Raw genomic sequence first — 9,706 nt, 5'->3', positions numbered from 1 at the left:
CATCTACAGCAACACCACACTGGATACGCCCAATCTCATCTGATCTTGGAAGCTAAGCAGTGTTGGGCCTGGTTAGTATTTGGATGGGAGACCACCTGGGAATACAAGGTGCTGTAGATATTTTTATACTACCAACACAGTTCTGTTGATGCATTCCATTTTCAAACGTATTCATTTATGAAACAGTAGTTAGAAGTAGAAAAGTTCTAACAGAAACCATAAAGCTCATCTACAGCCACACTACACTGGATACGCCCAATCTCATCTGATCTTGGAAGCTAAGCAGTGTTGGGCCTGGTTAGTACTTGGATGGGAGACCACCTGGGAATACAAGGTGCTGTAGATATTTTTATACTACCAACATCGTTCTGTTGATGCATTCCATTTTCAAACGTATTCATTTATGAACCAGTAGTTAGAAGTAGAAAAGTACTAACAGAAACCATAAAGCTCTTCTACAGCCACACCACACTGGATATGCCCAATCTCATCTCATCTTGGAAGCTAAGCAGTGTTGGGCCTGATTAGTACTTGGATGGGAGACCACCTGGGAATACAAGGTGCTGTAGATAATTTTATACTGCCAACACCGTTCTGTTGATGCATTCCATTTTCAAACGTATTCATTTATGAACCAGTAGTTAGAAGTAGAAAAGTTCTAACAGAAACCACAAAGCTCATCTGCAGCCACACCACACTGGATACGCCCAATCTCATCTGATCTTGGAAGCTAAGCAGTGTTGGGCCTGGTTAGTACTTGGATGGGAGACCACTTGGGAATACAAGGTGCTGTAGATGTTTTTATACTGCCAACACCGTTCTGTTGATGCATTCCATTTTCAAATGTATTCATTTATGAACCAGTCGTTAGAAGTAGAAAAGTTCTAACAGAAACCACAAAGTTCATCTACAGCCACACCACACTGGATACGCCCAATCTCATCTGATCTTGGAAGCTAAACAGTGATGGGCCTGGTTAGTACTTGGATGGGAGACCACCTGGGAATACAAGGTGCTGTAGATAATTTTATACTGCCAACACCGTTCTGTTGATGCATTCCATTTTCAAACGTATTCATTTATGAACCAGTAGTTAGAAGTAGAAAAGTTCTAACAGAAACCTCAAAGTTCATCTACAGCCACACCACACTGGATACGCCCAATCTCATCTGATCTTGGAAGCTAAGCAGTGTTGGGCCTGGTTAGTACTTGGATGGGAGACCACCTGGGAATACAAGGTGATGTAGATATTTTTATACTGCCAACACCGTTCTGTTGATGCATTCCATTTTCAAACGTTTTCATTTATGAACCAGTAGTTAGAAGTAGAAAAGTTCTAACAGAAACCACAAAGCTCATCTACAGCCACACCATACTGGATACGCCCAATCTCATCTGATCTTAGAAGCTAAGCAGTGTTGGGCCTGGTTAGTACTTGGATGGGAGACCACCTGGGAATACAAGGTGCTGTAGATATTTTTATACTGCCAACACCATTCTGATGATGCATTCAATTTTCAAATGTATTCATTTATGAACCAGTAGTTAGAAGTAGAAAAGTTCAAACAGAAACCATAAAGCTCATCTACAGCCACACCACACTGGATACGCCCAATCTCATCTGATCTTGGAAGCTAAGCAGTGTTGGGCCTGGTTAGTACTTGGATGGGAAACCGCCTGGGAATACAAGGTGCTGTAGATAATTTTATACTGCCAACACCATTCTGTTGATGCATTCCATTTTAAAACGTATTCATTTATGAACCAGTAGTTAGAAGTAGAAAAGTTCTAACAGAAACCACAAAGCTCATCTACAGCCACACCATACTGGATGCGCCCAATCTCATCTGATCTTGGAAGCTAAGCAGTGTTGGGCCTGGTTAGTACTTGGATGGGAGACCACCTGGGAATACAAGGTGCTGTAGATATTTTTATTCTGCCAACACCATTCTGTTGATGCATTCAATTTTCAAATGTATTCATTTATGAACCAGTAGTTAGAAGTAGAAAAGTTCAAACAGAAACCATAAAGCTCATCTACAGCCACACCACACTGGATACGCCCAATCTCATCTGATCTTGGAAGCTAAGCAGTGTTGGGCCTGGTTAGTACTTGGATGGGAGACCGCCTGGGAATACAAGGTGCTGTAGATAATTTTATACTGCCAACACCGTTCTGTTGATGCATTCCATTTTAAAACGTATTCATTTATGAACCAGTAGTTAGAAGTAGAAAAGTTCTAACAGAAACCAAAAAGTTCATCTACAGCCACACCATACTGGATACGTCCAATCTCATCTGATCTTGGAAGCTAAGCAGTGTTGGGCCTGGTTAGTACTTGGATGGGAGACCACCTGGAAATACAAGGTGCTGTAGATATGTTTATACTGCCAACACCGTTCTGTTGATGCATTCCATTTTCAAACGTATTCATTTATGAACCAGTAGTTAGAAGTAGAAAAGTTCTAACAGAAACCACAAAGCTCATCTACAGCCACACCACACTGGATACGCCCAATCTCATCTGATCTTGGAAGCTAAGCAGTGTTGGGCCTGGTAAGTACTTGGATGGGAGACCACCTGGGAATATAAAAGGTGCTGTAGATATTTTTATACTGCCAACACCGTTCTGTTGATGCATTCCATTTTAAAACGTATTCATTTATGAACCAGTAGTTAGAAGTAGAAAAGTTCTAACAGAAACCACAAAGTTCATCTACAGCCACACCACACTGGATACGCCCAATCTCATCTGATCTTGGAAGCTAAGCAGTGTTGGGCCTGGTTAGTACTTGGATGGGAGACCACCTGGGAATACAAGGTGCTGTAGATATTTTTATACTACCAACACCGTTCTGTTGATGCATTCCATTTTAAAACGTATTCATTTATGAACCAGTAGTTAGAAGTAGAAAAGTTCTAACAGAAACCACAAAGTTCATCTACAGCCACACCACACTGGATACGCCCAATCTCATCTGATCTTGGAAGCTAAGCAGTGTTGGGCCTGGTTAGTACTTGGATGGGAGACCACCTGGGAATACAAGGTGCTGTAGATAATTTTATACTGCCAACACCGTTCTGTTGATGCATTCCATTTTCAAACGTATTCTTTTATGAACCAGTAGTTAGAAGTAGAAAAGTTCTAACAGAAACCACAAAGTTCATCTACAGCCACACCACACTGGATACGCCCAATCTCATCTGATCTTGGAAGCTAAGCAGTGTTGGGCCTGGTTAGTACTTGGATGGGAGACCACCTGGGAATACAAGGTGCTGTAGATATTTTTATACTGCCAACACCGTTCTGTTGATGCATTCTATTTTCAAACGTATTAATTTATGAACCAGTAGTTAGAAGTAGAAAAGTTCTAACAGAAACCACAAAGTTCATCTACAGCCACACCACACTGGATACGCCCAATCTCATCTGATCTTGGAAGCTAAGCAGTGTTGGGCCTGGTTAGTACTTGGATGGGAGACCACCTGGGAATACAAGGTGCTGTAGATAATTTTATACTGCCAACACCGTTCTGTTGATGCATTCCATTTTCAAACGTATTCTTTTATGAACCAGTAGTTAGAAGTAGAAAAGTTCTAACAGAAACCACAAAGTTCATCTACAGCCACACCACACTGGATACGCCCAATCTCATCTGATCTTGGAAGCTAAGCAGTGTTGGGCCTGGTTAGTACTTGGATGGGAGACCACCTGGGAATACAAGGTGCTGTAGATATTTTTATACTGCCAACACCGTTCTGTTGATGCATTCTATTTTCAAACGTATTAATTTATGAACCAGTAGTTAGAAGTAGAAAAGTTCTAACAGAAACCACAAAGCTCATCTACAGCTACAACACAGTGGATACGCCCAATCTCATCTGATCTTGGAAGCTAAGCAGTGTTGGGCCTGGTTAGTACTTGGATGGGAGACCACCTGGGAATACAAGGTGCTGTAGATTTTTTTTATACTACCAACACCGTTCTGTTGATGCATTCCATTTTAAAACGTATTCATTTATGAACCAGTAGTTAGAAGTAGAAAAGTTCTAACAGAAACCACAAAGTTCATCTACAGCCACACCACACTGGATACGCCCAATCTCATCTGATCTTGGAAGCTAAGCAGTGTTGGGCCTGGTTAGTACTTGGATGGGAGACCACCTGGGAATACAAGGTGCTGTAGATATTTTTATACTGCCAACACCCTTCTGTTGATGCATTCCATTTTCAAACGTATTCATTTATGAACCAGTAGTTAGAAGTAGAAAAGTTCTAACAGAAACCACAAAACTCATCTACAGCCACACCACACTGGATACGCCCAATCTCATCTGATCTTGGAAGTTAAGCAGTGTTGGGCCTGGTTAGTACTTGGATGGGAGACCACCTGGGAATACAAGGTGCTGTAGATATTTTTATACTGCCAACACCCTTCTGTTGATGCAATCCATTTTCAAACGTATTCATTTATGAACCAGTAGTTAGAAGTAGAAAAGTTCTAACAGAAACCACAAAACTCATCTACAGCCACACCACACTGGATACGCCCAATCTCATCTGATCTTGGAAGCTAAGCAGTGTTGGGCCTGGTTAGTACTTGGATGGGAGACCACCTGGGAATACAAGGTGCTGTAGATATTTTTATACTGCCAACACCGTTCTGTTGATGCATTCAATTTTCAAATGTATTCATTTATGAACCAGTAGTTAGAAGTAGAAAAGTTCAAACAGAAACCATAAAGCTCATCTACAGCCACACCACACTGGATACGCCCAATCTCATCTGATCTTGGAAGCTAAGCAGTGTTGGGCCTGGTTAGTACTTGGATGGGAGACCGCCTGGGAATACAAGGTGCTGTAGATAATTTTATACTGCCAACACCGTTCTGTTGATGCATTCCATTTTAAAACGTATTCATTTATGAACCAGTAGTTAGAAGTAGAAAAGTTCTAACAGAAACCAAAAAGTTCATCTACAGCCACACCACACTGGATACGTCCAATCTCATCTGATCTTGGAAGCTAAGCAGTGTTGGGCCTGGTTAGTACTTGGATGGGAGACCACCTGGGAATGCAAGGTGCTGTAGATATTTTTATACTGCCAACACCGTTCTGTTGATGCATTCCATTTTCAAACGAATTCATTTATGAACCAGTAGTTAGAAGTAGAAAAGTTCTAACAGAAACCACAAAGCTCATCTACAGCCACACCACACTGGATACGCCCAATCTCATCTGATCTTGGAAGCTAAGCAGTGTTGGGCCTGGTTAGTACTTGGATGGGAGACCACCTGGGAATACAAGGTGATGTAGATATTTTTATACTGCCAACACCGTTCTGTTGATGCATTCCATTTTAAAACGTATTTATTTATGAACCAGTAGTTAGAAGTAGAAAAGTTCTAACAGAAACCAGAAATTTCATCTACAGCAACACCACACTGGATACGCCCAATCTCATCTGATCTTGGAAGCTAAGCAGTGTTGGGCCTGGTTAGTACTTGGATGGGAGACCACCTGGGAATACAAGGTGCTGTAGATATTTTTATACTGCCAACACCGTTCTGTTGATGCATTCCATTTTCAAACGTATTAATTTATGAACCAGTAGTTAGAAGTAGAAAAGTTCTAACAGAAACCACAAAGCTCATCCACAGCCACACCTTTCTGGATACGCCCAATCTCATCTGATCTTGGAAGCTAAGCAGTGTTGGGCCTGGTTAGTACTTGGATGGGAGACCACCTGGGAATACAAGGTGCTGTAGATATTTTTATACTGCCAACACCGTTCTGTTGATGCTTTCCATTTTCAAACGTATTCATTTATGAACCAGTAGTTAGAAGTAGAAAAGTTCTAACAGAAACCACAAAGCTCATCTACAGCCACACCACACTGGATACGCCCAATCTCATCTGATCTTGGAAGCTAAGCAGTGTTGAGCCTGGTTAGTACTTGGATGGGAGACCACCTGGGAATACAAGGTGCTGTAGATATTTTTATACTGCCAACACCCTTCTGTTGATGCATTCCATTTTCAAACGTATTCATTTATGAACCAGTAGTTAGAAGTAGAAAAGTTCTAACAGAAACCACAAAGCTCATCTACAGCCACACTACACTGGATACGCCCAATCTCATCTGATCTTGGAAGCTAAGCAGTGTAGGGCCTGGTTAGTACTTGGATGGGAGACCACCTGGGAATACAAGGTGATGTAGGTATTTTTATACTGCCAACACCCTTCTGTTGATGCATTCCATTTTCAAACGTATTCATTTATGAACCAGTAGTTAGAAGTAGAAAAGTTCTAACAGAAACCACTAAGTTCATCTACAGCCACATCACACTGGATACGCCCAATCTCATCTGATCTTGGAAGCTAAGCAGTGTTGGGCCTGGTTAGTACTTGGATGGGAGACCACCTGGGAATATAAGGTGCTGTAGATATTTTTATACTACCAACACCGTTCTGTTGATGCATTCCATTTTCAAACGTATTCATTTATGAAACAGTAGTTAGAAGTAGAAAAGTTCTAACAGAAACCATAAAGCTCATCTACAGCCACACCACACTGGATACGCCCGATCTCATCTGAGCTTGGAAGCTAAGCAGTGTTGGGCCTGGCTAGTATTTGGATGGGAGACCACCTGGGAATACAAGGTGCTGTAGATATTTTTATACTACCAACACCGTTCTGTTGATGCATTCCATTTTCAAACGTATTCATTTATGAACCAGTAGTTAGAAGTAGAAAAGTACTAACAGAAACCACAAAGCTCTTCTACAGCCACACCACACTGGATATGCCCAATCTCATCTGATCTTGGAAGCTAAGCAGTGTTGGGACTGGTTAGTACTTGGATGGGAGACCACCTGGGAATACAAGGTGCTGTAGATATTTTTATACTGCCAACACCATTCTGTTGATGCATTCCATTTTAAAACGTATTCATTTATGAACCAGTAGTTAGAAGTAGAAAAGTTCTAACAGAAACCAGAAAGTTCATCTACAGCAACACCACACTGGATACGCCCAATCTCATCTGATCTTGGAAGCTAAGCAGTGTTGGGCCTGGTTAGTACTTGGATGGGAGACCACCTGGGAATACAAGGTGCTGTAGATATTTTTATACTGCCAACACCGTTCTGTTGATGCATTCAATTTTCAAATGTATTCATTTATGAACCAGTAGTTAGAAGTAGAAAAGTTCTAACAGAAACCATAAAGCTCATCTAGAGCCAAGCCACACTGGATACGCCCAATCTCATCTGATCTTGGAAGCTAAGCAGTGTTGGGCCTGGTTAGTAATTGGGTGGGAGACCACCTGGGAATGCAAGGTGCTGTAGATATTTTTATACTACCAACACCGTTCTGTTGATGCATTCCATTTTCAAACGTATTCATTTATGAACCAGTAGTTAGAAGTAGAAAAGTTCTAACAGAAACCACAAAGCTCATCTACAGCCACACAACACTGGATACGCCCAATCTCATCTGATCTTGGAAGCTAAGCAGTGTTGGGCCTGGTTAGTACTTGGATGGGAGACCACCTGGGAATACAAGGTGCTGTAGATATTTTTATACCGCCAACACCGTTCTGTTGATGCATTCCATTTTCAAACGTATTCATTTATGAACCAGTAGTTAGAAGTAGAATAGTTCTAACAGAAACCACAAAGCTCATCTACAGCCACACCACACTGGATACGCCCAATCTCATCTGATCTTGGAAGCTAAGCAGTGTTGGGCCTGGTTAGTACTTGGATGGGAGACCACCTGGGAATACAAGGTGCTGTAGATATTTTTATACTGCCAACACCGTTCTGTTGATGCATTCCATTTTCAAATGTATTCATTTATGAACCAGTAGTTAGAAGTAGAAAAGTTCTAACAGAAACCACAAAGCTCATCTACAGCCACACCACACTGGATACGTCCAATCTCATCTGATCTTGGAAGCTAAGCAGTGTTGGGCCTGGTTAGTACTTGGATGGGAGACCACCTGGGAATACAAGGTGCTTAGATATTTTTATACTGCCAACACCGTTCTGTTGATGCATTCCATTTTCAAACGTATTCATTAATGAACCAGTAGTTAGAAGTAGAAAATTTCTAACAGAAACCACAAAGCTCATCTACAGCCACACCACACTGGATACGCCCAATCTCATATGATTTTGGAAGCTAAGCAGTGTTGGGCATGGTTAGTACTTGGATGGGAGACCACCTGGGAATACAAGGTGCTGTAGATATTTTTATACTGCAAACACCGTTCTGTTGATGCATTCCATTTTCAAACGTATTCATTTATGAACCAGTAGTTAGAAGTAGAAAAGTTCTAACAGAAACCACAAAGCTCATCTACAGCCACACCACACTGGATACGCCCAATCTCATCTGATCTTGGAAGCTAAGCAGTGTTGGGCCTGGTTAGTACTTGGATGGGAGACCACCTGGGAATACAAGGTGCTGTAGATATTTTTATACTACCAACACCGTTCTGTTGATGCATTCCATTTTCAAACGTATTCATTTATGAAACAGTAGTTAGAAGTACAAAAGTTCTAACAGAAACCGTAAAGCTCATCTACAGCCACACCACACTAGATACGCCCAATCTCATCTGATCTTGGAAGCTAAGCAGTGTTGGGCCTGGTTAGTACTTGGATGGGAGACCACCTGGGAATACAAGGTGCTGTAGATATTTTTATACTACCAACACCGTTCTGTTGATGCATTCCATTTTCAAATGTATTCATTTATGAACCAGTAGTTAGAAGTAGAAAAGTACTAACAGAAACCATAAAGCTCTTCTACAGCCACAGCACACTGGATATGCCCAATCTCATCTGATCTTAGAAGCTAAGCAGTGTTGGGCCTGGTTAGTACTTGGATGGGAGACCACCTGGGAATACAAGGTGCTGTAGATATTTTTATACTGCCAACACCATTCTGTTGATGCATTCCATTTTAAAATGTATTCATTTATGAACCAGTAGTTAGAAGTAGAAAAGTTCTAACAGAAACCAGAAAGTTCATCTACAGCAACACCACACTGGATACGCCCAATCTCATCTGATCTTGGAAGCTAAGCAGTGTTGGGCCTGGTTAGTATTTGGATGGGAGACCACCTGGGAATACAAGGTGCTGTAGATATTTTTATACTACCAACACCGTTCTGTTGATGCATTCCATTTTCAAACGTATTCATTTATGAAACAGTAGTTAGAAGTAGAAAAGTTCTAACAGAAACCATAAAGCTCATCTACAGCCACACTACACTGGATACGCCCAATCTCATCTGATCTTGGAAGCTAAGCAGTGTTGGGCCTGGTTAGTACTTGGATGGGAGACCACCTGGGAATACAAGGTGCTGTAGATATTTTTATACTACCAACATCGTTCTGTTGATGCATTCCATTTTCAAACGTATTCATTTATGAACCAGTAGTTAGAAGTAGAAAAGTACTAACAGAAACCATAAAGCTCTTCTACAGCCACACCACACTGGATATGCCCAATCTCATCTCATCTTGGAAGCTAAGCAGTGTTGGGCCTGATTAGTACTTGGATGGGAGACCACCTGGGAATACAAGGTGCTGTAGATAATTTTATACTGCCAACACCGTTCTGTTGATGCATTCCATTTTCAAACGTATTCATTTATGAACCAGTAGTTAGAAGTAGAAAAGTTCTAACA

The 9,706-nt window shown here is 41.3% G+C and overlaps 33 non-coding genes and 10 pseudogenes across 33 annotated transcripts; all 43 read left to right on the top strand.

Annotated features, from left to right (window-relative positions):
- The first annotated feature begins 1 nt into the window (after position 1).
- Positions 2–120, top strand: LOC135038709 (5S ribosomal RNA). The gene has a single exon (XR_010233065.1). It is a non-coding gene; the product is annotated as a 5S ribosomal RNA (ribosomal RNA).
- Positions 121–227: 107 nt separating this feature from the next.
- On the top strand, positions 228–346 carry LOC135039717 (5S ribosomal RNA). Its single transcript, XR_010233714.1, has one exon. It is a non-coding gene; the product is annotated as a 5S ribosomal RNA (ribosomal RNA).
- A 107-nt stretch (positions 347–453) lies between these two features.
- LOC135039245 (5S ribosomal RNA) lies at positions 454–572 on the top strand (annotated as a pseudogene).
- Positions 573–679: 107 nt separating this feature from the next.
- On the top strand, positions 680–798 carry LOC135039805 (5S ribosomal RNA). Its single transcript, XR_010233797.1, has one exon. It is a non-coding gene; the product is annotated as a 5S ribosomal RNA (ribosomal RNA).
- Positions 799–905: 107 nt separating this feature from the next.
- LOC135039800 (5S ribosomal RNA) lies at positions 906–1,024 on the top strand. The gene has a single exon (XR_010233792.1). It is a non-coding gene; the product is annotated as a 5S ribosomal RNA (ribosomal RNA).
- Positions 1,025–1,131: 107 nt separating this feature from the next.
- Positions 1,132–1,250, top strand: LOC135038519 (5S ribosomal RNA). The gene has a single exon (XR_010232881.1). It is a non-coding gene; the product is annotated as a 5S ribosomal RNA (ribosomal RNA).
- A 107-nt stretch (positions 1,251–1,357) lies between these two features.
- On the top strand, positions 1,358–1,476 carry LOC135038820 (5S ribosomal RNA). Its single transcript, XR_010233173.1, has one exon. It is a non-coding gene; the product is annotated as a 5S ribosomal RNA (ribosomal RNA).
- A 107-nt stretch (positions 1,477–1,583) lies between these two features.
- On the top strand, positions 1,584–1,702 carry LOC135039684 (5S ribosomal RNA). The gene has a single exon (XR_010233682.1). It is a non-coding gene; the product is annotated as a 5S ribosomal RNA (ribosomal RNA).
- Positions 1,703–1,809: 107 nt separating this feature from the next.
- Positions 1,810–1,928, top strand: LOC135039541 (5S ribosomal RNA). The gene has a single exon (XR_010233544.1). It is a non-coding gene; the product is annotated as a 5S ribosomal RNA (ribosomal RNA).
- Positions 1,929–2,035: 107 nt separating this feature from the next.
- On the top strand, positions 2,036–2,154 carry LOC135039498 (5S ribosomal RNA). The gene has a single exon (XR_010233502.1). It is a non-coding gene; the product is annotated as a 5S ribosomal RNA (ribosomal RNA).
- A 107-nt stretch (positions 2,155–2,261) lies between these two features.
- LOC135039074 (5S ribosomal RNA) lies at positions 2,262–2,380 on the top strand (annotated as a pseudogene).
- Positions 2,381–2,487: 107 nt separating this feature from the next.
- On the top strand, positions 2,488–2,607 carry LOC135039316 (5S ribosomal RNA; annotated as a pseudogene).
- Positions 2,608–2,715: 108 nt separating this feature from the next.
- Positions 2,716–2,834, top strand: LOC135039820 (5S ribosomal RNA). The gene has a single exon (XR_010233811.1). It is a non-coding gene; the product is annotated as a 5S ribosomal RNA (ribosomal RNA).
- Positions 2,835–2,941: 107 nt separating this feature from the next.
- On the top strand, positions 2,942–3,060 carry LOC135039808 (5S ribosomal RNA). The gene has a single exon (XR_010233800.1). It is a non-coding gene; the product is annotated as a 5S ribosomal RNA (ribosomal RNA).
- Positions 3,061–3,167: 107 nt separating this feature from the next.
- Positions 3,168–3,286, top strand: LOC135039797 (5S ribosomal RNA). Its single transcript, XR_010233789.1, has one exon. It is a non-coding gene; the product is annotated as a 5S ribosomal RNA (ribosomal RNA).
- A 107-nt stretch (positions 3,287–3,393) lies between these two features.
- Positions 3,394–3,512, top strand: LOC135039786 (5S ribosomal RNA). Its single transcript, XR_010233778.1, has one exon. It is a non-coding gene; the product is annotated as a 5S ribosomal RNA (ribosomal RNA).
- Positions 3,513–3,619: 107 nt separating this feature from the next.
- On the top strand, positions 3,620–3,738 carry LOC135039774 (5S ribosomal RNA). The gene has a single exon (XR_010233767.1). It is a non-coding gene; the product is annotated as a 5S ribosomal RNA (ribosomal RNA).
- Positions 3,739–3,845: 107 nt separating this feature from the next.
- On the top strand, positions 3,846–3,964 carry LOC135039140 (5S ribosomal RNA; annotated as a pseudogene).
- A 108-nt stretch (positions 3,965–4,072) lies between these two features.
- Positions 4,073–4,191, top strand: LOC135039762 (5S ribosomal RNA). The gene has a single exon (XR_010233755.1). It is a non-coding gene; the product is annotated as a 5S ribosomal RNA (ribosomal RNA).
- Positions 4,192–4,298: 107 nt separating this feature from the next.
- Positions 4,299–4,417, top strand: LOC135038464 (5S ribosomal RNA). The gene has a single exon (XR_010232828.1). It is a non-coding gene; the product is annotated as a 5S ribosomal RNA (ribosomal RNA).
- Positions 4,418–4,524: 107 nt separating this feature from the next.
- Positions 4,525–4,643, top strand: LOC135039749 (5S ribosomal RNA). The gene has a single exon (XR_010233744.1). It is a non-coding gene; the product is annotated as a 5S ribosomal RNA (ribosomal RNA).
- A 107-nt stretch (positions 4,644–4,750) lies between these two features.
- Positions 4,751–4,869, top strand: LOC135039497 (5S ribosomal RNA). The gene has a single exon (XR_010233501.1). It is a non-coding gene; the product is annotated as a 5S ribosomal RNA (ribosomal RNA).
- Positions 4,870–4,976: 107 nt separating this feature from the next.
- On the top strand, positions 4,977–5,095 carry LOC135038633 (5S ribosomal RNA). The gene has a single exon (XR_010232991.1). It is a non-coding gene; the product is annotated as a 5S ribosomal RNA (ribosomal RNA).
- A 107-nt stretch (positions 5,096–5,202) lies between these two features.
- Positions 5,203–5,321, top strand: LOC135038518 (5S ribosomal RNA). Its single transcript, XR_010232880.1, has one exon. It is a non-coding gene; the product is annotated as a 5S ribosomal RNA (ribosomal RNA).
- Positions 5,322–5,428: 107 nt separating this feature from the next.
- LOC135039647 (5S ribosomal RNA) lies at positions 5,429–5,547 on the top strand. Its single transcript, XR_010233646.1, has one exon. It is a non-coding gene; the product is annotated as a 5S ribosomal RNA (ribosomal RNA).
- A 107-nt stretch (positions 5,548–5,654) lies between these two features.
- Positions 5,655–5,773, top strand: LOC135039003 (5S ribosomal RNA). The gene has a single exon (XR_010233351.1). It is a non-coding gene; the product is annotated as a 5S ribosomal RNA (ribosomal RNA).
- Positions 5,774–5,880: 107 nt separating this feature from the next.
- Positions 5,881–5,999, top strand: LOC135038622 (5S ribosomal RNA). The gene has a single exon (XR_010232980.1). It is a non-coding gene; the product is annotated as a 5S ribosomal RNA (ribosomal RNA).
- A 107-nt stretch (positions 6,000–6,106) lies between these two features.
- Positions 6,107–6,225, top strand: LOC135038971 (5S ribosomal RNA). Its single transcript, XR_010233321.1, has one exon. It is a non-coding gene; the product is annotated as a 5S ribosomal RNA (ribosomal RNA).
- A 107-nt stretch (positions 6,226–6,332) lies between these two features.
- LOC135038577 (5S ribosomal RNA) lies at positions 6,333–6,451 on the top strand. Its single transcript, XR_010232935.1, has one exon. It is a non-coding gene; the product is annotated as a 5S ribosomal RNA (ribosomal RNA).
- A 107-nt stretch (positions 6,452–6,558) lies between these two features.
- LOC135038865 (5S ribosomal RNA) lies at positions 6,559–6,677 on the top strand. The gene has a single exon (XR_010233216.1). It is a non-coding gene; the product is annotated as a 5S ribosomal RNA (ribosomal RNA).
- Positions 6,678–6,784: 107 nt separating this feature from the next.
- Positions 6,785–6,903, top strand: LOC135039103 (5S ribosomal RNA; annotated as a pseudogene).
- Positions 6,904–7,010: 107 nt separating this feature from the next.
- LOC135039646 (5S ribosomal RNA) lies at positions 7,011–7,129 on the top strand. The gene has a single exon (XR_010233644.1). It is a non-coding gene; the product is annotated as a 5S ribosomal RNA (ribosomal RNA).
- A 107-nt stretch (positions 7,130–7,236) lies between these two features.
- Positions 7,237–7,355, top strand: LOC135039235 (5S ribosomal RNA; annotated as a pseudogene).
- Positions 7,356–7,462: 107 nt separating this feature from the next.
- LOC135038736 (5S ribosomal RNA) lies at positions 7,463–7,581 on the top strand. The gene has a single exon (XR_010233092.1). It is a non-coding gene; the product is annotated as a 5S ribosomal RNA (ribosomal RNA).
- A 107-nt stretch (positions 7,582–7,688) lies between these two features.
- LOC135039737 (5S ribosomal RNA) lies at positions 7,689–7,807 on the top strand. Its single transcript, XR_010233733.1, has one exon. It is a non-coding gene; the product is annotated as a 5S ribosomal RNA (ribosomal RNA).
- Positions 7,808–7,914: 107 nt separating this feature from the next.
- LOC135039246 (5S ribosomal RNA) lies at positions 7,915–8,032 on the top strand (annotated as a pseudogene).
- Positions 8,033–8,139: 107 nt separating this feature from the next.
- On the top strand, positions 8,140–8,258 carry LOC135039099 (5S ribosomal RNA; annotated as a pseudogene).
- A 107-nt stretch (positions 8,259–8,365) lies between these two features.
- Positions 8,366–8,484, top strand: LOC135039726 (5S ribosomal RNA). Its single transcript, XR_010233722.1, has one exon. It is a non-coding gene; the product is annotated as a 5S ribosomal RNA (ribosomal RNA).
- Positions 8,485–8,591: 107 nt separating this feature from the next.
- On the top strand, positions 8,592–8,710 carry LOC135038419 (5S ribosomal RNA). Its single transcript, XR_010232783.1, has one exon. It is a non-coding gene; the product is annotated as a 5S ribosomal RNA (ribosomal RNA).
- A 107-nt stretch (positions 8,711–8,817) lies between these two features.
- Positions 8,818–8,936, top strand: LOC135039272 (5S ribosomal RNA; annotated as a pseudogene).
- Positions 8,937–9,043: 107 nt separating this feature from the next.
- On the top strand, positions 9,044–9,162 carry LOC135038708 (5S ribosomal RNA). Its single transcript, XR_010233064.1, has one exon. It is a non-coding gene; the product is annotated as a 5S ribosomal RNA (ribosomal RNA).
- Positions 9,163–9,269: 107 nt separating this feature from the next.
- On the top strand, positions 9,270–9,388 carry LOC135039716 (5S ribosomal RNA). Its single transcript, XR_010233713.1, has one exon. It is a non-coding gene; the product is annotated as a 5S ribosomal RNA (ribosomal RNA).
- A 107-nt stretch (positions 9,389–9,495) lies between these two features.
- Positions 9,496–9,614, top strand: LOC135039244 (5S ribosomal RNA; annotated as a pseudogene).
- Positions 9,615–9,706: the final 92 nt, after the last annotated feature.

Source organism: Pseudophryne corroboree, unplaced genomic scaffold, assembly GCF_028390025.1.
Source record: "Pseudophryne corroboree isolate aPseCor3 unplaced genomic scaffold, aPseCor3.hap2 scaffold_711, whole genome shotgun sequence".
NCBI classification, from domain to species: domain Eukaryota; kingdom Metazoa; phylum Chordata; class Amphibia; order Anura; family Myobatrachidae; genus Pseudophryne; species Pseudophryne corroboree.
Note: the sequence above shows the minus strand (reverse complement) of the source record. Positions and strands in the feature narration are given on the sequence as shown.